Raw genomic sequence first — 25,338 nt, forward strand, 5'->3', positions numbered from 1 at the left:
GACAGAGCCACAGGAAGCCTTCCAGGGTGCTCCTCCACAGTGTGCTCACCAGGAATGTTCCTCGTGCTGTGCTTTTGCTGTGAGCAATTTTCTGCAGGCACATTATATTTCAATTTAAAACTTTTTTTAAAAAATGATCTCAGTGACTGGAAATAAGATCAGAAATTCCAAATTATTACAGGTAAAAGAGAACGAAGAAAATTTTATCCAAGCAAAACTTTTATCAGTCAATCTAAAGGAATGACAGACACATATAATTAGAAAATTATTAAATGGGATAGCACAAAACAAAAAATGATCACAATGAATGCGAAAGCATTAATCTTGCCTTCTAACAGAAAAAAAATATTCTCCAATTGAGTAAAACTGCAAAACTCACCTCTACTATCTTTAAAAGAAAAGCACTTTAAAATAAGGAATAGATAAAAATATGTCAGGCAAATATTAAGAAGAAAAGAAAATGGCAATATAAATATCAGACAAGGCCAAAAGTAAGCAACGGTGTTGTACTCAGGGCTTAACCAGGGAAAAAGAATCTACTGCAAGTATATTTGGTAAAGGGAATTTAATGCAGGGAACTATTCACAGGCATAGAGGAACTGAGACATCAAAATGAGGTGAGGGTTAGGTGATACTAGCTCACACCTGTAGAAAGTCAGATTCTATAATGCTACTAGGAAGTTCTCTAGTTGATTTGATTGTATTCATGTAAAATAATTTTTTGTAAGTATGCCTGTCTGTTCCCACCTGTCTCTGCTCTTGCTTTGTGAGGTCAGGACGGAGACTGCCAGCTATATTCCTTTTCTGTCAGCTACCTTTGTGTTAGGCTCTTGACTACAGAGAGTCCTGGAGGTAACATGTAGGACTGATAGAAGGAGATTTGACTGGCTCCTTCACTTCTTCTCCTGTGTGATTCGTGTCTGACTCATCCTCCTGTTTCATAAGTAGTGGTGATTGCAGTCACATTTTCCCCTGACATAAGCAGAGCCCACTTCAGAGCATCCTTATTCAGCAACCCCTCAAGTGTCTGGGTCCTGGGCCCATAAGGCCTCTCTTCTCTGAGCTGTTTCAGACTTCAACTGAGTCGCGCTGCAGGCATCCTAGGAACTTCAGCTTGCAGAGGGCTTGTCATGATACTTCTCAGCTTCCATAATCACAATCACACGATCCAGTTCCCCTAATAATTCCCCTCTAGTTTGTCTACCTACCAACCTACACATGTATCTGCTACTAGTTCTGCCTTTCTGGAGAACTCTAATGAAAACTGAAGTGTTAACTTGGGAAGAGCAAGCTGACAAGATAGAGATATGATACAGATTTATGTAAGGACAATCCTCCTAAGGGTACCTAGTGAAAGAAAGCTGCAGGCAAAGGCAACTCCAGTGAAGTCTTCAAAACAGCAAACTTGGCATGAAGGCTCCTTCTCTCAACTCAAAACCATAGCTATAGGATCCACAAGATAATGTTTGTTAACGATGTTAGCTTTAGGAGAATTTCATACATAAAACACAGAATAAATACCCATACACAGACTCACACCAAATTGGTTTAATTTTACATCTTATTACTACAGATATAAGTATACTTTTAGCATTTTTGTCAGTTCTAACAATATAGAAATGTTTATACTTTTTAAATGTGATATTGGTATTAAAAACAAAAATAATGATTAAAAGTTTGAATTATAATTGCATTTTCACATTACTGTAGAGAATTTATCTTTGAACTAATAAGAGTATAACTTTTACTTTCAAAAGACACTTGTTAATTACTTCACATAGTTTAAAATAAGTTGATTGAGTTTAAATTTTTTTTGCTGGTGTAAGTTTACATTTTCAATTAAATATTTTAATTAGTTGTTCATAAGGTACCTTTTCAAAAGGCACAATCATTGGCAAGAACTTGAGACCTCCGAACACCATCTTAAAATTTAATTAGTTCATAATACATTTGAATGGATCATATTTTTCAGGACACCTCTTTCAGGAGGCTGATAAACAATTAAACGGCCAGTGCAAATATGAAATGTATTTTTTATTATTGTGAAATATTTTGTATATCATAAAGAACATAAATAAGATAGAGGTTTAAAGTATAAAAACAATTTTTAAAATACTCATAAAGCTTCCATAAGATTAACTGGACATGAGCAATACAGTTGAAGCACCCCAGTGTTGTACACCTTTCCTCCCTATAACCAAGTTCCCCTCTAACCTACCAAGGGTAGACAGACTTCTAACATTTGTATGCATCACTTCTTTGTTTACCATCATAATGTACAACTCTCTACATAATGTGCTATTTATATTTTAAATACATGTCTTTGACCTTCATGAAAGTGGTATTATGCTGTATGGTTTTACTGCAACTAGTCCTCTTCAACACTTTGCTCATGAGGTGTATTAAAATATACATAGTTGTACTCAAGTCTTTTTAATTAACACACAGGATCCTATTATATGAATATATTAAAATTCATTGTCCTACCAATGGACTTCTGTTCATTTTTAAAGCTTTGCTATAAGAAAAGTTGCTACTAGGAATAGTCTCAAACAGTGCATTGGGTGTATCCTTTGAATAGGTTTTAGAGTACATATATCTTCAATATTAAATAAAACCAATTGTTTTACAAAATTTACAGGAATTTATATTCTTACCAGCAATGTATAAAATTCGGGTTGCTTGATGTTTTTACAATAATATTTTATCAGAGCTCTTACTTTCTCCCATATCTGTATCATTTTCTGATTTGTCATTATTCTTGAAGTTTTTTTTCAAAAATACATTTTTGATCTTGACCCTTTGTGAACCATGTTGAATACAAGTGGTAAAAGAGGGCATCCCTGCCTTGTTACAATTTTTAGGGGGAATGCTTTAAGTTTTTCTCCATTTAGAATGATGTTAGCCACGGGCTTAGCATAGACAGCCTTTCCAATGTTGAGAAATGTTCCTACTATCCCTATTTTTACTAGTGTTTTTAGCATGAAGGGGTGCTGTATTTTAGCAAATACTTTTACTGCCTGTATTGAAATAATCATATGATTCTTAACTTTAAGTCTGTTGATGTGATGAATTACATTTATTGATTTCCAAATGTTGAAACGACCTTGCTTCCGTGGGATGAAATCCACTTGATCACGGTACACAATCTTTTTAATATGTATTTGTATGCAATTTGCCAGAATTTTGTTAAGAATTTTTGTATCTATGTTCATAAGGGACATTGGTCTGAAGTTTTCTGTCCTTGAAGTGTCTGATTCAACTAAAAAGCTTTTTCTCAGCAAAGGAAACAATCAACAAGGTGAAGAGAAAGTCTACAGAGTGGGAGAAAATCTTTACCACACACACTTCAGATAGAGCACTAATCTCAAAATTTATAAAGAACTCAAAAAACTTTACACCAAGAATACAAATAACCCAATTAATAAATGGGCTAAGGAACAGAGCAGACACTTCACAGAAGATTTACAAGCAATCAGCACATATATGGAAAAATGTCCAACATCTCTAGTATTAGAGAAATGCAAATCAAAACTACCCTAAGATTTCATCTCACTTCAATTAGAATGGCTATTATCAAGAATAAAAGCAACAACAGGCGTTGGTGTGGATGTGGGGAAAAAGGCATACTCATACATTGCAGGTGGGATTGCAAATTGGTGCACTCTGGAAAGCAGTATGGAGATTCCTTAGAAAACTTGCAATGGAACCACCATTTGACCCATCTATCCCACTCCTTGGCCTATATCAAAGGACTTAAAATCAGCATACTACAGTGATGCAGCCACATCAATGTTTACAGCAGCTCAATTCACAATAGCTAGATTGTGGAACCAAACTAGATGCCCTTCAATTGATGAATGGATAAAGAAACTGTGGTATATATACACAATGGAATATTAAAGAAGAATAAAATTAAGGCATTTGCAGGTAAATGGATGGAGTTGGAGAATATCTTGCTAAGTGAGATAAGCGAATCTCAAAAAAACCAAAAACCAAATGTTTTCTCTGCTAAGTGGATGATGATACATAATGGGGGGGAGGGGATAAGGGATGAATGGAGGAAGTACATTGTGTAGAGGAAATGAGGGGAGGCGAGAGGCAGGGGGAAGGAAAGATAATGGAATGAGACAAATGTCATTACCCTATGTACATGTATGATTACACAGTGTGACTCTTTTGTGTACAACCAGAGAAATGAAAAGTTGTACCCCATTTATGTACAATGAATCAAAAAATAAAGGAACAAATACAATTTGACTAATCATTGTTTGTATTAGAAATGTAACATCAGGAATTATATTAATGGAATTCACTGTAGTAATACATTAAATGAGAAAAGCCACATGGTAATTTGAATAGATTTTTAAAGCATTAGGGGGGAAAAAAGTAACACATGCATTTTAGCAAAAATTATCTAAACAAGGCATAGAAAAAAATTCTCCAATCGTTCAAGAATGGACAATAAATAGATAAATGTACAGCCAATATTATACTTAATCTTGAATCCTTAGATGCAATACCATTAAAGTCTGGGGAAAGACCCACAATCCCCTCTTTTGCCTCCATTACTCATTAACTGAGTTAAAAACATATACTATGTACAATTAAAAACAGATTGGGTGGGGCATGATGGCACACACCTGTAATTCCAGCAGCTCAGGAGGCTAAGGCAGGAAGATTGCAAGTTCAAAGCCAGCCTCAGCAACTTGGCAAGGCCCTAATCAACTTATTGAGATTCCGGCTCTAAATAAATAAATGAATAAATAAGGCTGGGAAAGTGACTCAGTGGTTAAGCACTCCTGGGTTCAAGCCCAGGTACCAAAAAGAAAAAAAAAAAAGTTTAGGTGTTACAAAAGAAAAGATTAGTGGATCTCAAACATCTCAAACACAGCAATATAAACTGTATCAAATGAAAAATGGGGAAAAAAAGACTAAAACATGAACACAGTGTCAATTTTTGTTAATCTAATATACTTGTGATTGTAATCCCTGAAGGTCAGAGGGATAGGCAGAAAAAATACTTTAAAATAATGGCTGAAAGTCTTCCAAATGGATGTAAGCTCTAAACCTACAGATAGATACAAGTTATTCAATGAACCCCACAGTATAATCAACTGCTCAAAATCTGTGATTAAAAAAAAATCTTAAAAGCAATCAAAGAAAAAATGACATGCTAAGCACAAAGGAACAAAGATGACAATGTACTCAGAAACAATGCAGGCAAGGACACACTGAAGCAATAATTTTAAGTACTGAAGGAAGAAACCATCAACCTAGAACTCTATATTCAAGTAAAATATCTTTTAAAAGCTAAAAGCAAAATAAGGACTTTTTTTCAGGCTTACAACAGATAAAATAATCTATCACCAGCAGATCCTCACTATAAATTAGGCTAAAGGAAGAACTGCAGATAGAAATATTGATCTACAAAGAAAAGTAAAGAGTACTAAAAACTGACTACATGGGCAAATACATGTGTTTTTAATGGTTTGAATATTTTTATAAGGTAATTGATCATTCAAAGCAAAAATGACCATAATGCAGTGTGGTGTTTATAATACATGTAACAGTTATAATACATAACAACAATAACACAATGATTGGGGGGAAAGAAACTGAAGTATTATATTGCAAGATTTTTAACTATAAGTGATTTACTGTAATATCACTTGATGGTAGATGATTCTAAGTAAAGATGTATTCTACAAAACCAATAAGCCAATAAGGAAATAAAAACAAAATCATATTGGACTACAATTCATTTGCCCTTATCTCTTTATTTTCTGCTTTAATTTTTATTAAAACTAAAGAGAGACATGCTAATCTCAATATGAAGATACATCTTAAATAACTATGAGTGAAAAAATATTATCTAGGAAGTTTATGAATAAATAGTAACTATAAAAACTGACCAAGGCAAAGAAGGAAAATTTAAATATTTTATTTAAAGATGGAAAATATTATCTGAACTTATGATTAATTTGCATGTAGAAAAAATTAGAGAAAATTTATTTTCAATTAATGTACCAAAATTCCTCTGATACATTCAAAAGCATTGTGGTACTTTTTGGGTTACAATGCCAGAACTGTGAAAGACCCTAACATTACACTATATCCTTTTTAAATAACTGAATCTAAAACTGAATAAGCAATGAATAAACATCTTGATGGCCGATAATGTAAATTCTCTTGTAACACAAAGTGCTTCACAGACAGTGTAAAAACTATTTTCATCTTCAGGACATATACCTACATAATTTGGATTTAATGCCAGGCTAGAGATAAAAACAGAAAAATATTCATTGTAACTATTAAAATACTTTGACTTATTAACAATATAGATTTAATGATTAATGAAATAATTAACATAATATGTAGCAACGAAAACTTTAAATTGCACTGAAAATACAACTTTCTTAGAGTGGCAGTGATGACCAATGAGAAAATATACTAGAAATTAAAGGAATGCTATTCACTATAGCAACAAAGTCATAAAATATCAAGGAATAAATAAAACAAAAACGTGGAAGGCATACCTGGAGAAAACAATAAAACATTAATGTAGGACATGGATGAAGAACTAAATTAGTAGGGAGATATCCTTGTTCCAGGATACAAAGACTTGATATTTTAAAGGTGCTAGTTCTCCAAAATTTAATCAGTGCAGCATGAAATACTGTTCTGAGAAAAGTTTTAGAAAAATTGAACAGTCGAATTCTCATATATATCTCCCTCCTTTCACCCTCAATTTCTCCCATTACTAACATCTTATGTTGGTGTGGTACATTACAATTGATGTAATAATACTAATATAATGCTTTTATTATATGCAGTTCATATTAGAGTTTTATCTTTGTATCATATTGTTTTGTTTTGGGTTCGTTTGGTTGGTTTGGTCTTCATTAATGCAAATTGTTGTATGTTTACCATTGTAGTGTCAGAGAACAGTTTCACTTCATAGCCCTAAAAATTACTTGCGCTCAACAGGAATTTGGACCTAAATTAAGGACGTAATTTTAAATTCTTTGAAAGGAGAGTGAGAAATGCTTGAAGACAAGATATTTTTGACAAGACAATAAGGGAAACTTGCCTCATCAAAGGTTAAAATTAAAACAAATACATACTAACTTAAAAATTTGCACAAATAAAGAAATGTGTAGTCAGATTATGGTACAGAAATGAAATTCCCAAACAAAGCATATATTTATGGAAATAAAGGTAGGCATTTCAAATTAGTGATTGAACCAAACATAAAAATTAAATTTCTGCCATTACATTTTATTTTAAAAACAACCTATGTTAAAATGTCTAAATTTAAGAAAGTTATAAATGTTAACTAGAATATTTAAATAAAATAAATAATAATATCTGTTATGGTTTGAATATATACCCCAGAATTAATGTGCTGTAAACTTAAGCCCAATGCAACAATTTTGGGTTTTAGGTGGAACCTAATGCTGGGATGAGTTTGGATCAGAACTCTCATGAATACATTAACGTTATTAAAAAAGGGTTCCCAGGTATGGGCTCGCTCTTGCTCTCTTCTCTTCCACTTTCTGCCACGTGAGGACACATCAAGAAGGCCCTCACCAGAGCAGATGCCAGTGCCTTAATCCTGGACTCTACAGTCTCCAGAACTGTGAGTCAATGAACTTTCATTCATTATAAACTGTCCAGACTCAGGTATTCTGCTAAAGTAGCGCAAAATGGAAAAAGACAAATATCTTATTAAGTTGATAGACCATGACTTAACTTACGTTTATTAAAATCTAGTGATTGAAACAATAAATTTGATTTTAAACCTTTCTATACAGTTTAAGCCATTACTAGGAAGATAAATTTTGTAGTTAAAGTTTTTCTGAAAAAGGAAAGTAATGAAATTTCTTCCATAATTAGTCTCTCTTATCAGGGAAAAAAATACAGTTAATTCACACAACTTTTTCAAACAATAGTAATGCCGTTAAATTTCTTTGTGTAGTTAGTAAAAGAAAATGTCCCATTCACTTAAACAATTGTTTGCATTTCTAACAAGAAACCACAAGAAACTTAAAACATAATCTTGTGGAAAACAAGTTAAAAAGACTTTTTTAAAGTCTCGCCCTGCCAATAACCCACTGAAATTAATTTCCCAAATTCTGATTTTTTTCTCCAATGTATTCTCCACAAAAAATAGTTACATTTTTCATTGTTTTATTATAGGGTGAAAAATGCAGTCATTGACTAAATAAGGGCACTGTTTCTTTTTGCTGTGGCATAGGATTAAACTGACTATATAATTTATTGTCCAAAGCAGGATTTGTGACTGTTGAAGGGGACCCCCTATTAATAATTAAACCAAAATAGGATGCATTAATGAGGACTGTCCCTAAAAACTAAGATGGATGATCATACTACATGTAAAACTCTGGATGATCTGCCCTTTTCCTCAGTTTGGTTCTCCACCAATGCTTCCTTACATCTCAAATTCTACGAATTTCAAACTAAGAACTTTCAATTTCTGCAATATGCCATGCTGCTTCACACTTTGAAAGCTTTGCATATTCAAAGTCTTTCAAGAGGAATTCCACTGAATGCTATAGAAACTCCTATGGAGTTTTTAAACACCAGCTCAGTTTTCATCTCTTAGGAGAAACCAATGCTAATCTTCTTCTAGTGGTAACCATTCTCTTCATTATCAAGAAACAGTCATGGAAATAGGTACGATGCACATACTTGTTGAGTATACGCCATTAAGTCATTGAGTATATGAGCTGTGTATACCATCGTGTTTAACCTGAATAGCCTTGCCCCAAGGTAGACACAAAACTATGCTTTGGATATGTTGGGTGTGTCCATCTAAGGGTCATAGGTTTGAAGTTTGGTCTTCAGTGTGGTGATGTACGAGGAGATGAAACCTGTAAGAAGAGGGGAATAGGTGAAGGCCCGTAGTCCACTGGAAGGGATTAAGGTAGTTTTCACGAGACCCTTGAACTATCATAAGGCTGAGTTATTATAAAAGTGAACCTAACCCTAAATAATTCTCTGGCTTCCAATTTTGCAGTGTGATCTCTTGTTTGCATAGGCACTCCTACCATTGCCATCCACCATGAGGTCATACGGACAAGGGGTCTCTCACCACCATGGCATACACTATGCTGTTTGGACATTCACCTTTTGAAACTGTTGAGTTAAACTTCTTTTCACTAAAAAACTAGCCTGCTGCATGACCTCTATGCTCTGGGAACTTAAATCTGTGAAAACACTGAACATGGAAGATATTTCTACTATTTTGACTATTTGACTGTGTTTCAACTGTCTATTCCATTTCCTCACAGAACTCTGCCTTCTTTTTTTCCCTTTTTTTTTTTCTACCAGGGGTTGAACCCAGAGATAATTAACCACTGAACCACATCCCCCAGCTCTTTTAATATTTTTATTTTGAGACAAGGTCTAGTTTAGTTGCTGAGGCTGGCTTTGAACTTGCCATCCTCTCCTGCCTTAACCTCTGAGCATCTGAGAATACAGGCATGTGCCACCATGCCCAGCCACAACTGCAATCTTCTTGAGGACAGGTATTTTAGTTGACCTTGGATTATATCTAGCAGCATCCTAATTCTCCTTTGGAGAAGCAGCCCTATACCACTGTACCTTCTTAGTAGGTGTATCAGTTAATTATTGCTGTATAACAAATCTTACTGAGAACTAGTGACTTTAAAATGTTAATTTAGCTCCTGAGTCTGTAGGTTGACTGGGAGACTCTGCTGATGTGAGCTGGTCAGGCTGTCTTTGGGTCACATCTATACATTTATAGTCAGCTGGAAGACTAACTATAAGCTGATGCTTTGTGGCAGTTTTAAAATGCAACTGAAAATTCTTTCACAGTCTTCTTTTCAAAAAATATAGCTAATTCCACTCTTTGAATGCAGGCCAAATGTGTGACTCATTTCTAATAAAGAGAATGTGGCAGAGTGAAGATATGAGACTTCTAAGGCACTGCCACTTTTGACTTGCTTTCTTAGTTGGCTTGCTCTGTATGAGTCAGCTGTCCTGTTGTCAGGATACTTAAGCAGCCTGTGGTGAGAGGCCCTTATGAGGAATAACCGAGGCTTCCAGTCAACTACCAATCTGCCAGTCATGTGATACAGTCACCTTGAAAGTGCATCCTTCTACCTCAGATGATTACAGCATTGGCCTTGCCTGAAACCTTAGAAACCTTCTGAGAGACCCCCAAACCTGAATATCCCAGCCAAGTTGCAACTGGATTCCTGATCTTCAGAAAATGTGAAAGAAGAAATGTTGATTTTTGTTTTAAGCCACTGTTATGGTTTGGATATGAGGTGTCCCCTTCAAAGTTATTGTATTAATGCAGGAATGTTCAGTGGTGAAATGACTGAATTATGAAAACTGCAACCTAATTAGTCTACCCATGTTTGACCAGACTGAATGGAAACTGTAGGCAGGTGGACATAGCTGGAGAAGGTAGATCACTGGGAGTATACATTGAAAGATAGACAAGGCAGGGAACATTAATAGTTTCATCCTGATAATGAGAAGTTTGAAAAAGTGGAAAATTTGTTTGTGATGCCAAGATTTCTGCAGCTTTCCCACTTCCTGTTCTATCTGGTAGGTAATCCCACTTCCTGTTCTATCTGGTAGGTAATTCAGCTTTTTTTTTTTTTGGTAAACTACCACATGCTTTCTAACAAATGCATTTCTTTTCTAATCCAGTTAACTAGACTCAGTTTCTGTTGCACATTACTAAAGAAGACTTCATTCCCAACCACATTAATGGTACCTTATACCTTAGTGTCATGAGACTCCAGTGTGTGACATGCTCCTAAAAAGCACTGGTCCCCCTTGTAATAGGTAGGAACTAGAAAATGCCACAAGCAAAGCACTGAGAGATCCTTCAGAACATCACTGGCATTTAAAAAACTACCTTTTAAAACTACTTAAACTTCCTTGAGCACAAAAGTAATATAAATGCAAAGCAATAGCAATTAATGCAATAAACCAAAATGCTATTTTCTGCAAAGGCTAAACTGTCAAGCAGCATTTCCATGTGGCAGTGCTGCTGTATGCCAGGGCTATCATAAGCCAAAAGAGGCCAAAGATTTTGGCAACTGGACCAAGTATTCATATTTAAGCTTGGAAAGCAACCATCTCCTACTTTCTGCTTTCCACTGACATATGGCAGCTTCATACCACTGTTCTATTGGCTCATTTATTGCAGTCGAGTTTTATAATCACTGCAGGCATGAAATACTTAATGAATTTCACTCTCTGCTGGTCATGTTTCCTCACTAATACACAACATCAATTGGGGATGACAGAAGGTATCAACTCCCTTCCCGGGTATTTAAACTATGAACAGTCATCTCTATGCAGAAAGAGTGCCCATGAACTTTTGAGAGCTTTGATTATGAAGACCTGAGAGTACATACAAATGCTGTATGATCAGATACCTCCCAAAGATATTTAACTAGCTGACATTCAGCAGTTTCTAAAAGAAGGTCATTAGTGTTTCTTTTAGTTATAGTTCTAGCAGTTGTCAATCAGGGACAGATTTGGGCACCTAGCAATAGAGACGGTGCACCACGTGGTTAAGGGCACAGACCTTTAATCCAAAAACTGAGTGCCAATCTAAGCTCCACTTCTTACTATCTGAGAGATGTTTCACAAGTTTTCTTAATTCTTCTGGGGTTTCAGTTTTCCCACTAATAAAGTTGTGTCCAAAATGGAAACTACTCATAGGGTTCTTCTGAGAATTAAATACAAAAATATGCGTAATTCACTTAGTCTATAGCTTAGAATATCAGATTTGTTCAATAAAGTCTCAATATTACTGCTTTTATTATTACAATTACTAATATTAATATCATCACACCTAGGAATCATTTAACATGCCAGCAGCTTCTAGGGCTGGAACTGCAAGACTCAGGGACACCTGACTCATTAAATCATAGCAAGGGGCTAATGTTGGTCCATGTAGGACTAACATCAGCCTCCAAGGGCAGCAGTCTAAGAAGGTATGGCAAGATGCTATGACTGAGAGCCAAGGTCAGTACTAGATGCTGTCAGCATCAGACCTCCACAATTCATCTAGGTTGAACCAGGAGTATCAAAAGTAGAATCTGAACTCAAGAAAAATGAGAACTCGCCTCATATATTGCAGGGCTGGGCTCCAGTTTGAGCCGTGCACTGGAGCTGAGCCTGGACTGGGGCAGAAAGCAAAACAGCAAAAAGGACCAAAGATTGATGCCCATCCAACAGAACAGAGATCTGACTTGGAAATTGGTAACTCTCCAAACCCATTCTGTCAGCAGATGGGAGTGAGCTTGCATGGTGCTAACAAGACTGGTTCTACAGTAGCCTGAGACAGTGTGATGTGAACCATTCCTCATTTGTAGGGATAATACCATCTCCCTCTCTGAGCTTAAGGAATAAATAAAATTGACAAACAAAGGGAAAACAGCCCACCATGATGGTACATCTGGCACAGCTGCCAAATGTTCCAGAAGGCAGCAGGCTGATAAACTAAAAAAGGAGTCATCACCTGATTTGTCAGATACATGACATCAGAACTGCACTGTCCCTTCCCTGCCCCATGTGGCCAACATAACTGAAGGATCCCAGCACTCTTCCTGACTGCAGCCTTTAGTCACTCTCAACAGAATGCTCTAGGACCCTACTGGTAATGGTGGTTCTCAGTGGGTATCACAATGTGCATTTTAACAAGAAGCTCATTTGCACGTTTCAACTTAAGAAATTCTGTGAGGATGCTCTTATCCATTGGTGGTATTTAACATGTGAGTCCAAACCTATTTGCCAGTCATGGCTTAAAAAGGCACTGAAGTTGACTTGTGCTGAAGGCATGAAGAAGTATAGTAAGAGTTTCTTAATAGTCTCCCAGAGTCATTTGATTCATGAGAATGTCCCCATGTCACCAGAACTAAGACCATCTTAGCCAGAGAAGATGGGGGGCTGGAAGAGAGGAAAGCAGACAAGCTACCTGGGAGGTAAAAGAGAAATTCAGAGTATGAGCACAGGATGAATATTATGCATTTCACTCTTGATTCCTATGACCTGTTTTGTCATTGTTTCCTTCACTGTTTGCTGATCTTCATTATTAGTTTCACTTCATCCACTTCATCATTTATGCTTTCAAAAAGATCAAACACACTCAGCTGTGCTAATGTGCACAAGGAAAGGTGACTTTCTCTAGGTCATAATGGCAAGTGGGAGCTGCTCTAGTCATCCTGGGAACCCAGAACTGTTTGTTGACTAGAGGAAGTACAGGCTGCAGGCACAGGAAAAGGTGCAGGTTTGAGGAAACATTCAGGACTACTCCTCCCTGACTTGGAGAGAGTCTTTCTTAAAAACTCTGTGTGTGCCTCAGTGTGGGCAAGAATTTCATGCAGGTGATGTTCACCCAGTAGATTTCTAAAAGATTTGCTGCTTGTGGCTTCCTTCCATTATCTTCTGAAAGGGATGAACCTTCTCTCCCCATCACCCCATCCCTCAAATTCACATATCCTCTCAAAACTTGGCATACGATTTCATGGATCACAAGTTAATAACTCACACCTGGCACCTCTCCCTCACATTTATTTCTTTGAAACTACTACTGTAAACTCTGACCCTACCACTGTTTCTAAGCAAACAGAGGTCACCAGATTGCATTCCATTAGTTGAAAACTAACTCATCTTTTGAACAGTGAGCATCCAGAGACAGTTTCTTCACTAGCCATGTGCACTGCAATTATCTGGAACCCCCAAGCATCTGTATTTTTAAATTTCCCCAGGTAAAGTACAGCCCAGTTGAGATTGGCTAAGCAATAATCATAATTCTGTATTCCCCTTCCCCTTCCCTCTGGCTCCCCTGACTGAGAAGCTAGCAAGCCAAGCCTGGGAAATGAGAATGTAGCACATCTTCTCTTTGTATGTTCTTCACTCAGGTATAAACCTGGTCTAACCATAAACCCTGGACAAAGAATAAGAGACGCCAAGTTGTAACTAACACCTGTGGATAAACTGTGAACTTTGCCTCTGCCCCCCTCCACCATGGACAAAGGTCCTTCATGAGCAGATTGGAAAAGGCCCAGTGACTCTCTCACAACATCTTTCATTGCTTGTGATCTGAAACTTCAGGTGAGTCACCTGATATTAGGTAAACTGGTGTTACTATCACAAGTATACCCACTGATAGCTCCACTTCTGAAGTGTGTGTGCACCCTATTTCCACACACAAGTATTTTTCCAGGCAACCTAATTTAAAGAAGTTACTTCTTTGAAAATCACTGAGAAAAAGATTTAAAGTTCATAGGTATGGCAACAAATTCAATGAATCATTTAATTGGAAGTCTTAAAGTTGAATTCAGAAAACAGTAAATTACATTTAATGGCTTCTTTATGTAATGTGCTTTTTTCCAAGGATGGTTGGCACAGTTTGGTCAATGTTTAACGTCTGTCTTCTCTCTGGAATGTTCAGATCAGCCACTGCTTGGTTGAAGAACCTTTCTGAATTTGGCTATGATATTTTGAAAAAAAATGTCTTGGCAATAAAGTTCCTTCAATAAAATGTTTCTTCTTATACCAGAGTCCAGTGTCTCCAATTTTAAGGAAGGTCTCCCTCAGACTCAAATTTGTGATAATTAATTTTACTCGTTAACAATTATATAAGTGCCTATCTGCTATGCCTAAATTTAATGAATAGATGAAAGAATGATTTCTGCCCAGCTAGAAAGAGCAGAGGAATACTGGACCCAATAGAACTGCAGTGTTATCACTTTTCCTAAGTAATCTATGATACCATTGCTGAGGCAAGAAGTCTCATCATGTCTCAGAAAAGCAGAATTCTGTGCTACTCAGTTTCATGACAGAACTTGGCTTTGAGTGAATGGCCTGGATGACCACATGGAAAACAGTCTGGGAACATCTTTAAAACACACACAAATCAAGTAACTAAAATCCTAAAATTTTTCATAGTACACAAATGATTCCTGAGGTTCACTTTATATATTGTAATTATAAAATGTGGTTTTAATGAGAGACATATCTTTATATCTCAATGAGAACATACTTCTTGCCCACAGAAAGAAGAGTTCCAAAAATGATATGATAACCAGTTACATGAAATATCATAGCTTATGAAGTATGCATGTTCACGTTCTCACTTAATCCTTAAGTTATGCTCAGTCCAAACTTTGAGGGAATTGAGGTTTGAAGAATCCAAGTAGCCTGTCTCAGGTCATGACATTAGGAAATGGCAGAGCTGGAACCCCAAAACCAGCCTGTCAGACTCAAAGTTCACCTCCACCACCATCCTCTTCCCAACAACAGTAAAGGCCCCCATTGACTGACCACTTACTTTGTCTTAGGCATCTTCCAAGCAATATTCTACATAACATGATAGACAAACAACAAGGAAAGCATTAACATTTGAGTCCTAGTAAAGTTCTCTTCCTCAGACCCATACAGCAAGTGTCAGAACTAAGGTTTAAATCTAGGAATTAAAGCCCCTGTTCTTTTCACTGCCCCTATGCCCTTCATCCACAACAGAGACCTTCTCTCCAATTAACTCTGAACTTCTCAACAGTTCAGATATGCAGCACTGTAGCTGATGCAAAAGGCCAACCATCACATCATCCTAATATATAATACAGGAAGCTAGAATGTTTCTCTGTCTAGGTCAAGGGTTCAAGGACATAGGGACATTACAATTAGAAGATGTGGGTGGATGTATCATTCTAACACTTTGATGACTTATTTTCCCCATGAGCCTGTGATCTAGTTGACCCTCACAGAGAACCTTAGCAAGCTTATATAGGTTTATGTTCAAGTCCTGTATTCCAAAAGATGGAGTACACCAAGGGCAGAGAATAGGATTCAGACACAAAAGGCAATGTTTCTCCTCTGCATAGAAATAACCAACCCAAAAATATCAAAGAAACAATTTCCATTCAACTCAAAATAGTGGAGAAAAATTCTAAAATAAACTTTACCAGAAATGTATGACTTACATGAAGAAAAAGATTAAAATTTTATTGAAGAATATTAAGTGTTTTCATTCTCCAAATGTAATAGATAAATTAAATGTTTTCCCAGGGCTATTTCAATCAAACAAAAATTTTGATCAAATCCTGACAAAATAGTCCTAAAATTCTTCTAGAAAAAATAAAATGTTTAAAGATCAGAAATGAGGTGATAATTGCCCTACTAGTTATCAGAATATACTATAGAAAAAGTTGAAATAAACACAAATGTTGTTTTGGTTCAAGAATAGAGAATATATCAGTATGAGAGAAAAGTATTTTAAAACACACTGGTGAACCAGACATGGTGGTGCATGCCTACAATTCTAGTGAGTTGGGAGGCTAAGGTAGGAGGATTATAAGTTCAAGGTCAGCCTCTGCAACTTAGCAAGGTGTTAAGCAACTTAGTGAGACCCTGTCTCAAAATAAAAAATAAAAAGGGTTGGGACTATATCTTAGTGGTGAATTTCCCCTATTATTTAATCCCCAGTACCAAAACAAAACAAAACAAAACAAAACAAAAAAACAAAAAAAACACACTGATGGATCTGTATCAACTTACCACATAATAAAAATGAATGTTTCATTCAATGGTAAAGGAAAATTATTCAATAAATTACATTGCAGGAATTAGCTCTTTTGGGGGGATGATTAAATATTTTATTCACAAGCTGCTCAGATTATTAAAGAGCTTAAGGCTTTAAAAAGTACAAGTATTAGAAGAAAATAAAGGAAAATTATTATTACTATAAAGTGAGGCCTTCTTATGATTTCTTTAGAAAATTAAGCAGTAATGCAAATGATTAATAAATTTGACTGTATTAAATAAATTTATATTAATTCAATTTAAATTAAAAGTATCTCTAGGATAAAAATCAAAAATGTACAAGATGACAAAATATTTGCTATACATAACACCAAGTTTCATTATCCAGAACGCCGTAAAAAAACTGTAAATCAATGAGGAAAAATAGAGCAAAAAATATGAGTTTCCATTTCAAAAAATATGTACCATAAGAAAATATGATCAGCTTCACTCATAATCCCTCCTATTCCAAAAAATGTAAATGTAAATCACAATGAAATACCATTTTTCACCTATTTCATTGACTAATTCAGGCTGGTTACACCCAAGATTGGAAATTTTAAAGCAATCTCATGCACTGTTAGTAAGGATATAATCTTTTTAGAAAAAATTTTGGCAATATCCATTTACGTTAAAATTGGCATATCCTTTGACTCAGCAATTATTCTCAAATTCCTAGCCTAGAGGAAATAGTTACATATGTATACCAAGAAATTTATTCAAGGATTTATAGCATTATTACTATTAATAGATCCAAATCTAAAATAACATAAATGCCTATTAGCAAGGCTATGATTACACAAATAATGATGTGATCAGACAATTGAATCCTGTTACTCATGAAAACTATGAGACAGATTTTATGTACTAATAGGAAGAGCTTTTGCATACTTTGAAGTAAAGGAGAACGAGGTGCAGAACCCCTCAAGTAATACATGATTATCAGTGTGTGTGTAAAGCAAATGAATAAATCTATATAAGATTATTTAACATACAAAAAAATACATCTATATGTTCCTAAATGCACATGCATTTGCCAGTGCATATACTAATTTAGGAATGGTGGATGGTGTATATTGCTTCAGAACAGGGAAAAAGGGAGCTGGTGGTAGAAGGGTCTGCTTGGTAACAAACCACAGGCATAGGACTCACCCACACTCATCAGCTCTTGTCCTTGAGTCTGTCCTTTGGAATGAATGTCTCCATTCTCTCGAGTTCAGTTCATAAAATGACTTTTTAAAGCCAGTATAATCGCCATAAATTGCATGATAATTTTATCCCATAATTCAATTAGAATTCTTAGTCAGACAACATATACTTGCAAGAAAGTATTCTGTGAAATCAATAATAGAGTCAGTTATTACATGGAAATTTCAATTGCAGCAGACCCTCATGGGGGAAAGGGATATTAAAGGGCAATCATGTAGAACAAATAATGTTTGGCCACAGATTAACTTTTCTCATTGATTCTGCTTTCAATATAGATGTAATTATGTTTATTTTAAACCCTTAATTGTTACTTACCTTGCATGTCTTGACTTCATGTTTGCTTGTACAATTTTAGTAATGGCAATGTAATCTACTATTAGTTCATTATGGGAACTCTTTCCTCTCTCTGGTCATTCTTTTGTAATCAAAATACAACTACATTATTCACATGTAAACCGTGAAATAAGAATGCAGGATCTTTTTGACTGCCCAGAATAAAATTAACCCCTGTCTTCCCATCAAAATGCTGAATCAAACAAAAACTATCACCAGTGTTTTGACTTGGGGTGGGGATGCACTGGTTATTTTGTTGTACTTCCTCATCCTTAGTTGCCCCTTCCCCATATTCCTTCCCCTTTCAAACTTTCCTCTAAGTAAAAATGTTTATTTCAGTTATTTCCTCCTCAGCTGCCACAGATCATTTTTGGAAGATAGAGGAGGGTATATTTAGGCATACAGACGCACAGGGTATCCCAGAGTATTATTAACAGACAGCAGCACCTCAGAGTCAATAATGCATATTGAGGATGTGATGGTAAAGGAAACTACAGGGAGATTTGTTAACATCTATTCATTCTATTTATTAAAATAAGTTCAGCTTTTTCCCTGCCTCTTCCTTCTTCCATCCTTTTCCCTTCCTTCTTCTATCCCCTTTAACCTTGAAGGCATGAGCAGTGAAAGAGAGAACACGAAGTTTGGTTTTGATTTTGGCTCTATAACTTACCTGCCTGTGAATGTGAAACATGGCCCATGGTCTATCTGCCTGCACCTTGGGCTCCTTGTCAATCATCTTGGAATCCAATTCCAAGATGCACAACCACAGGGTCTCTATGAGTTTGAGTATATTGTATATGTTGAACATACAGACTGGAGTTTAGTGGGTATTTAATAAAGGTTAGTCCCTATCCTCCTTTCTAGTGGTATTTGCCTTGTACATTTTACTTCCAACTGCGAAACAGAAATTTGGGCCATAAATGAATTTCAAACAAATAATGAAAATAAATAAATGAATTTCAGCAAGCATATAGGTTCAGTGCTCTAGTTAAGACCTAGGCATGCACAAATAGATATCAAATTTACAAGCCAAAAATTCTTAGGCAATAACAAGATGAATGCGCTATACAAAAAGATAATGAATGAGTGTTGGTAGTTATGCAGCAATTTAATTACATTTATAAGTCCTGAAGGATCAAGATAGAGAAATTAGGACTTCTGGTATTGGGTAATAAGGTATAGAACACTGAATCCTCTCTTTACTAAAGGTCAATACCAAGTCTCTGAAAATAATAATAATAAAAGAAATTATCTGCGCACTGGCAATAGGAGGTTGTTTAGGGGGAAGGTCACAAACTGAAGACCTAGCTATAACAAAAGTGAATTTTGTGGAAGGATTTTTCCTCTTTTATCTCCTGGCTTTCAACAAAGGGTGTTCCCATTGTGGGACTGGACTATACAATGGCACAAGCAACAAAACCTCAGAGAGAACTATCCTTTAGCCAGAGAACCAGAAAAAGGGGTACATGAAAGCAGGAGAGTATAAGGTCAGTCCCTGTTTGCTTGCTTGTTTTTTTTTTTTTTTAACAAAAGCTTAATTTGGAAAATATTTGTATTTACAGAAAAGCTGCAGAGATAGGATGGAGATTCTAATGTACCTTCACACCCAATTTCTCCCACAGTTAACATCTTAACATTACCATGTCCATTTAGAAAACCAAGAAACTGATATTGTTACATTGCTATTAATTAAACTCCAGTCTTTGTTTGGATTCACTGATTTTTCCACTGAAGTCCTTCCTGTGTTCTAGGATCCAATCCATGATAATACACTGCATTCCATCATCATGCCTCCTCAAACTTCTCTGGTCTATGACCCTTCCTCTGTCTTTCCTTGTTTCCTGTGGTCTTGAGAGTTCTGAGGAGTATTAGATGGATATTTTTGATGTTTTCCTAGTACTTCTACTGGACTTAGGGGTTTTAGGGAAGAACATTGAAGAGGCAAAGAGTCCTTTACATAACATTATACAAGAGGGACACACTAACAACATAACATTGCTGGTGATACTAACTTTCATCACCTGACCAAAATAGTGTTCACTGGGTCAGAAGCAAATCACTAAGTCTAATCAAGCTGAGTGGGAGAAGAATCTACACAAATTATTTGGAATTCTTCTGGAAGGAAGATTCATCACTTATACCCATTTATTTATTCATGTTTTAAGGATGGTCTCAGTTCTCGCCTATATTAGATGGTGACAAAAGAGAAAGAGAAAACTTTTTCACAAAGAGAAAACTTGTCTTTCTGGTTAAAGGAAGTGGGAAAAGAAGATCCTGTAACCTTGAAGTGAAAGGGGAATCCCCATTCTTATCTTCCTTCTTTTCCCTCACTGCTTTGCCTGATTGCATAAAACTATTCAGCAGCATTTCTGTCTAAAACTTTTAGAGAAACACCATATTTGTGTCCAGAGGATTAGATAAGGGGGATCCTGGGTTCCACAGGCAGTGGGGGAAACAATGGAGAGTAAAGAAATGAATGGGGGTTTTCCTAACTCTGCATATGAAGTGACAGCACTCCCAGACTCACACTGAGCTGCTCAGGTGTGGGTCAGACCCACAGCAGGAGAGCAAAGGCATTGAGAACTGAGCTGACACTGGAACCCTGCCCACAGAAGGGCAGAACCTGCAGTCTGAATATGCCCAAGTCCACTGCCTGTGAAAGTAAAAGAAAAGGTGTTTGCTGAAGGATTTTAACAGGCTCCAGCTAATCATTAGATTCAAAATACCCAGGATAAAATCTAAGATCACTCAATATACAAAAACAAAACAGAACAAAACAAAACAAAAAAGCCAGCAAATGTGAACAATTCTAAAGAAAAAAAAAAAAATAGAATGTCAACCCTGAAATAATTGATATACTAAAATTCTTAGAAAAACCTTAAAACAATTATTATAATCATGCTCAAAGAGATAAAAAATAGACATTATAGAAATAAAATGGAAAGATCAATGTTGCTAGCAAAGAAATAAAAACTATAGAAAGTGATTCTTCTAGAACTGAAGAATATCTGAAATTTAAAAATCATTCAATGGTCTCAAAGAGGAAGGCAAAGTGTTGGTGAACCTGAAAACTGATCAAAGAATTTATTCAATTTCTACAACAGAGAGAATAAAAATTGAGAAAAAAATCAATCTAGGAGATCTATGGGGCAAAATTTAAAAGAACTAACCTTTTAGTATTAAAATTCTAAAAGTAGGGGAGAAAGATTGTAGTGCAGAAAAATATTGGACAAAATTGCAGAAAACACAAGTTTGGTAAAAGACATACTTTTACATCCAAAAGAATGGGGGAAAAACATTGAAAAGTACAAATTCAAAGAAAACCAAACCCACTTACATTATAATCAAACTACTGAAAACTACAGATGAAGACACACATCTTCAAAGCAAACAGAGAAAATGACCCATCAAATAGAAGGGAACAAGAATCTGAAGGATTGCTGATTTCTTACTAGAAACCAAGGTTCTCAGAAAGCAATGGGGTTATATCCTTAAAGACCTAACAACCCAAAATTCTATATCCATTAAAAATATCCATCAGTAGTGATGGCAGAAGAAAAAAACTATCAGATGAAGGAAAATGAGAAGAATTCATTGCTACAAGACCTTCTCTAAGATAAATACTAACCAGAATTCTTCAAACTGAAATGTGCCCTGAGGGAACCTTGGATTTTAGGAATAAAGAAAGAGCACAGAAATCATAAATATTCCAACAATTACAATAAACTATCTCTTGAGATTTTACAAATATACATACCCATCAAAAGCAAAAATATAAACATTACCTGGTCGAATTTTCAATGTATGTGAACATAACACACAGGAGGGAATAGTATTACCTAGATTAACTGCTAAAAATACAGAGAGTTATGGTCAAAAAATTCAGTATACTCAAGTTGATTGCTAAGAGATGCTTGGGTAATCAAAATGAAGGTGTATTGGCTTTTCATCACTGGAACAAAACACCTGAGAAAATCAACTTAGAGAAGGAAAGATTCATAATGGCTTACAGTTTCAGAGACTGCAGTTCATGGTTGGCTGGTTCCACTGTTTGGGGGCCTGTTTTGAGACAGAACATCATGGTGGAATGGCAAGGTAGAGAAAAGCAGATTACCTCAGGATAGCTGGGAAACAAAGAGTAAGGAAAGGGGCAGGGACAAGATAAGCCTTTCCAGGGCACTCCACCAGGGACCCACCTCCTCCAAGTAAGCACTTTATACAGTTTCCACCATTTCCCAATAATGTGATCAAATTATGAATCTATTAATAGATTAATCTATTGGTAAGGTTGTGGACTTCATGATGCAATCACTTCCTCAAGACCCCTCAGAACACTCCTACACTGGGGACCAAGACTTCAATACATGATCCTTGAAGGACATTTCAGATACAAACCATACAGAAAGCAAGAAATGGAGAACAGAGAAACACATACTCAAATGAAGGCACGATCAAAGCAAATACGAAAACGATACACATAAAACCAATTGTCTTAGTCCACCTGGGATTTTATAACAAAATGCCATAAACAGGATGGCTTATAAATATTTTTTTCTCATAGTTCTAGAAAGTGGAAAGTCCAGGATCAAGGCACCAGGAGATTTGGTGCCTGTAAGAACCCATTTCCTGATGTATGATACCTTTTGTGTCTCCACATGATGGAAGAAGCAAGAGGTTTCTCTTGGGCCTATTTTATTAAGGCACTTATTCCACTCATGAGGGCTTTACACTCATGATCTAATCACCTTCAAGGGCCTCACCCTCTTTGGGTATTAGGATTTTAACCCAAACATTCTAATCAGAATATCATCCTTATCAAAATTACATTCTATGTAAATGTTCTAAGCACACCAATAAAACACCAGAGATTTCATTTTGCATTAAAAAACTCTTATATGCTGCTATATCAATGCTAGCTTATAGGATTGAATATCCATTATAATGTATACACAGAAAAATGGAATGTTATCTGTGATTGAGATGAGTCACTATATAATTTACCTTCTCTCTAAGTTGTAAAATAGTTTGAGCTTGTTTAACTGTACTTTTTAATGCCTGGTGAAGCAGGTCTGCTCTATAGCAAATTTGACAGACATATTTAACCACCCAAAGGGCTCCATGTATATAGTACTCAAAAACTATCTGCCCCTCTTCCTTGTTAACAGTGCACTGATATAAACCAACCCCCAGAGAAGAATCATGGACTCAGAAAACTGTAAATATCTCACTTCCTTTGCCATTTAATAATGACATGTGACTCAGTTTTGACCAATAACATGTATGAAGTCGGAGCATCCAGGAAATAAATATGTTTTCTCTCTGAGCACAGAGAGAAAATCCTCTTTGTTGCTGTTGTTGTTGCAGACACTTCTGTGAGAAGAAGAGCTATTTAGAACTGTGGTAACCATTGCCACTAGAAAGGAATCTGACCATGGCAGAGGAGAAAAGATTTTTTTAAAGTATGTGGTTCTAAACTTGGTTGCCCAACTCAAGAAGTGCTTACTACTGAACTTCTCCTCAGGTCAACAAGAAATATACTTATTGTTCAAGCATTGTTGGTGATACATTCTACGCCTGCAAACATCCTAACTGACAAATGAACAAACAGAGCCTGCCACATCTGTGGTTCTGACATTTCATCATTCTCTTTATCAGTTGTCTTTTTTGTCATTTTCATCATTGTCCTTTTACTACTTTTCCAGCCACTTAATATTGGAGAACATCTGTTTAGAGACACAAAAGTATAGAAAGAGGCAGAATATTATTTACACAGAAACAACAGAACTTCATGGGTTAGAATTCATCAATGAGTCAACACACATTTAATGAGCTTTTATTATATACTAAGCACTGTGTTAGTTACTAGAAATTTAAAAATCAACAAGAACAAGTTCTGTGTTTCAAGTGGGAGTGACTGACAATATGCAAATAAACATACAATCAGATTATGTTATGAAGAACAAGCAGGGGGAGAGAATGTTGGGGCTAGTCTAAACAAAAAGATAAGAGAAAAAAAGGCTATTTCAGAACTTTAGGCAGAGCTGGAGTTTTGGCCTTAACCACTTTTTTGAGAGGTGATAAGGAAACTGAACTTCTACAGCCTTATTAAACCACATATTAATAATCTAAACTTAAAAGAGGGCAGCAGAACAACGTTTACTTTGGGATTTAAAAAAATCTACATGAGAAAACTATTTAAATCTCTATTTGGGATGAATCAATCCATAAAAGTTCATGAACTTAAAATTTTGATAAAGAGATGATTTAAAAGGTTAGAAAATGCGGGCCAGATGGCTAGATACTAGATAGGAATAGAAATTTGGAACAGAAAAGAAATAGAAGATTAAAGATGAAACTGAAACAGTATAGGCAAGAAAAGCTATGGGTGGCTGGGGGGAGCAAGATATCAAGAAATCTGGAAATTTCCATAGACTATTACCTATTACAAAAGGTCAGGAAATCCTTTTGGGTGGGGCAAAAACTTAGATGATGCATGCATGTTTTTTTATATCCCTTTTTTTTTTTTTTGAGACGTAATATTTGTACATCTTTATAGGACCCAGTATAATAATCTAAAACACAAATGGAATATTATTCAGCCATAAAAAAATTCCATCATTTGTAGCAACATGGGTGGCAGATACTGTTTCAAAACAACTTGATTCATGATCTTTTTCAGAACAGGAAGAATTGGAGTTCCAGCCATTCCCAGCCTAAACAGAGGCTACGTGGCCTGGGAGAACTCCTTAAGGGTACCAGGTTTAAAACCACAAGCTTCAACTTCCTGTCTTTGACTCTTACCTAGGCTGAGAATTCTGAAACCAAGCAGAGGCGGGGCTCCAGGACGTGGAGGTTGGTAAATTCCTAGTTGTCCATTAAAGTTCGGATGTGACCCGCCCCCAAGTTTCACAAGAAAATATTACTGAGTTCCACTTTCCGGATATGTATTTCCTCTCTCTCCATCCTTGCAAATATAATGATAAATATCATCCTGCCTGTAGCCACAATTTCAAGTTCTAGTGCAAACCCAGTGACTCCGAACAACAGATCCCACGCAGCTAGAAACCCCGCCCCCGCATGTAACCATAGGAACAGCTGACGCGCCGAAAGCCGGAGATACCCTGCTCTACCCCCTCCCTGACAGATATTGTTTCCCACTATCTGTCCACATGGGCGCTCCACCTTATTATTGGT

General features: G+C 36.0%; 1 long non-coding RNA gene across 1 annotated transcript; it reads right to left on the reverse strand.

Moving 5' to 3' along the window:
- Positions 1-25,192, reverse strand: LOC124977271 (uncharacterized). Its single transcript, XR_007107131.1, has 3 exons — positions 24,946-25,192; positions 17,755-17,935; positions 1-146 (listed from the first exon to the last, which is right to left on the reverse strand). It is a non-coding gene; the product is annotated as an uncharacterized LOC124977271 (long non-coding RNA).
- Positions 25,193-25,338: the final 146 nt, after the last annotated feature.

The sequence above is a fragment of the Sciurus carolinensis genome, chromosome 2, assembly GCF_902686445.1.
Source record: "Sciurus carolinensis chromosome 2, mSciCar1.2, whole genome shotgun sequence".
Lineage (NCBI taxonomy): Eukaryota > Metazoa > Chordata > Mammalia > Rodentia > Sciuridae > Sciurus > Sciurus carolinensis.